A 3328-nucleotide genomic window follows, 5' to 3' on the forward strand; every position below is an offset into this window, starting at 1 on the left:
TCAAGACTGCAGAAGGCGTGCAGATGCCTTCTTGCCTATTCAGCTGTTGCCCACTGAAGCCTGGTCTGCAGCTCCCACTGCACCGCTCAGGCTGCCAAATGGGGAGGAAAAACCACGGAGTGGTCGTAAGCTGTTCTTCCGCAGGCTCTTAAGCATTTGTCTCTAACCAACAAGGCCTGGCATATGTATTGAATTATTTATTTATCATTATTATTGTTATTTTAGAGCTGGAGGTCTTGCTTTGTCGTCTAGGCTGGTCTTGAACCTTCTCACCCATTGCTTGGAGCAGCTGGCAGCCCACAGGTATACCCCAAGCAATCCTCCTGCCTCGGCCTGCCGAAGTGCTGAGATTACAGGCATGAGCCATCACGCCTGGCCTTGAATGCATTGAACTTATTCTTCCGTGTATCCCAGGCACGGACCCACTTTCTGTGAATGGGAGAGTGGTCTGGCCAGGGCTCACTGGCCTGTGGGTTAGCAGGACTGATTTGGCTGCTTCTTAGAGGCCCCTCCAACCAGAGCTGCATCTTCATTCAGGGAAGACGACCTTCTCCAAAAGGGCCCCTCTCCAGACCCTACGATCAAAGGTATGCCTCTGTGTGGAAACCACATAAATGCACTCATCTTTCCTCCACAAAACTGAAACTCCTGACACCCCCCACTCTCCACCATCTGGGCAGGGTGGTTTTGTTTTTTTCCAAGAAGCAAATATTCTAGAAGTCAGAGAGAGTGGGGCCCAGAATCAGGCAGCCTGGACTCTCATCTCAGATCTGCTTATGAGAGAACGCCTGTGGGCAGGTTGTTTAGCCTCCCCAAGGGTCAGCAGCCTCCCCTGTAAAGTGGAAGATAATAATAGCTCCTATTTCAGCAGGTTACCATGAGAATAAAATGAGGTAATACAGGGAGGCAGGTAATCCAATACTCAGCATATAGTAAGTGCTCATTAAATACTACCTACCATCATCGTAATGACTGTGGTTATTATGACAGCCTCCAGGCAGCCCCAGAGTGGCCATAGGGCCCCACAGGGCCCCTCCTGGTTGATTCCCCAAATCCACTTCTCCATCACCCTCACTGACCTTCTCCCACTGTGAGGCCTCCTGCCTTTCACAGGAACTGCCTGCTGTCTCACATCTTCGTAGCTCACCTCTGTTCTGTGCCCCAAGGCTGGCTTTGGGTGACGCTGGCTACACAGTCCTTGCCACAGTATGAACAAGATAATGTGGGGTCTGGCATGAAAGGACCTGGGTTAGAGTCCTTGCTCGGCTGCTGCCTGTAGGGAGGCATGGCTTTGTCCTTCAAGTAAATCAGGATGGACCGGAGACGGGTACCGAGCCTGAGACCCCACCAACGAGGATGGTCTCACACATCCTCGGGCCCAGGGCCTAAGGGTTGTGACCATGGCTGCTTGCTGCAGGTGGAAGTAGCAGCTAGTGTCCGGCAGGCAGAAGGATGCATCCTGGGGCCGGGGCGTGGAACCCGGAGCAGGCAAGCAGCCTCTGTCCATCTCCTGGACGGAGTTCAAGGGACACACAATGGGAGCAGGACCTCAGATTGAGAGAACTGAGGCTGGAGCCCAGACACACAACCTGGGAGGGGAGAGTTTCTGTGATGTCTTGTTTTTGTGGAAAAGTCTTGGATGCACACACTGGTAGCTGAAGGTTCACCAGCTGTGGAATCCACATGGGGATAGTCTGTGAGCGCCGGTGATGATGAGCCCAATGCGGGGATTCGCTGCAGCGACCCATCTGGACCCTGAGTCCTGAGCCCTGGGTCAGCCTGGAGGGGTTGAACCCCTCCCTGCTAAGGCCACTGTGTGGGGAGGGGCTGTGCTGGTCCTGGGGGCTTCCTGCCTGAAGATGGGTGTGGGCCAGTCGGCACAGAGCCTGCAGCTGGCTCCGCACTCCCAGAGCCAGGAGGCGGGCATGGTAAATAGGCTCACAGAACACTCACTGTATACTAAGAGACGTTTGTCCCCTGAGCCCCCTTTTACTGTTCTAGAAGGTGGGAATGGCGATGATTTCCAATACGTAAGTTCATAGGCACGCTACTGAAATGAATACAAGGAGTGGTTTGCAAACAGCTAAACTAACGTTCTTATAGTGTCATTAATTATCCTTGGGGTAAGTACAGAAATCCTTTCAGTGTTAAGGATCTTACAAGAATCACTACAATCTAAAGATAATACAACAAATTGGGAAAGTTACAAAGGTTTCTGAAATCAGAAAAGGCTTCTGAGCAAGAACGGCATTGATTATTACTTCAGCCATGGTGGGGATGAGTGCCTGCATGGAGGAGGAGGGGGCACAGTCATTTTGGCTCCAGACTGGCAACAAAACAGGGCTTTGAGTTCTTCTGAACCAGGTGACTGCCGACCCCAGGGCTTGGCCAGTGTTCAGGGATGGGGTCTCAGTGGTCAGTCAGAACCACAGCCTGAGACCTCCCTGCTCTGAGCCAATCCTAGGGTGTCTGGGGAAGGCCTTCGGCCAACATGGGCAAGGTGAATGGTGGAGAAGGGGAGCTGGGCTCAACACCACCCTTGGGATTAAATGAGCTGAGGCAGGGAAAAGGGCATCAAGCCAGCACTTCTCATATGTTGAAGAGATTTTTGAGATGTTGCAGTTATTTTCATATCTCCCCATGCCTTCCACTCTCTCAACAAGTCTGCCCAATTATTATCTCATTTTTTTATTATTTTATTTTTATTTGCAACAGTTTCACTCTGTCGCCCGGGCTGGAATGCAGTGGCACCATCTTGGCTCACTGCAACCTCTACCTCCCGGGTTCAAGCAATTCTCACACCTCTGCCTCCCGAGTAGCTGGGATTACAGGCGTCCACCACCATGGCTGGATAATTTTTGTATTTTTAGTAGAGACGGGGTTTCGCCATGTTGGCCAGGCTGGTCTCAAACTCCTGACCTCAGGTGATTCGCCTGCCCTGGCCTCCTAAAGTGCTGGGATTGCAGGCGTGAGCCACCGTGCCCAGCCCTATTATCTCATTTTTAACTGAAGAGACAAATAAGACTCAGACAGAGTAATTTGCCTAAGGGCACACAGCAAGCTAATGGCCAAGTTGAGACGAGAGCCTCTCCCTGTTGTGTTTGGAAGGACAGAGTCCCAGGACCGGGGCAGGAACAGACCTGGGCTGCAGGTAGGAGCTCAGTAGAGTTCAATGGACTGGAGCCTGGCAGGTCCGCACCCAAAGGCAAATAGAAAATATCTCACTGGATTAATACAGCATCTGGTGGTGGCAGGTGAGAGATATGTCCTTTCTTTTTTATAGTTTTCTGTATCGATCTGGAATTTTGTATAAGCAAGCTTTCCATTT

The sequence above is a fragment of the Symphalangus syndactylus genome, chromosome 19 (genome assembly GCF_028878055.3).
Source record: "Symphalangus syndactylus isolate Jambi chromosome 19, NHGRI_mSymSyn1-v2.1_pri, whole genome shotgun sequence".
In the NCBI taxonomy this organism is placed as follows: Eukaryota; Metazoa; Chordata; class Mammalia; order Primates; family Hylobatidae; genus Symphalangus; species Symphalangus syndactylus.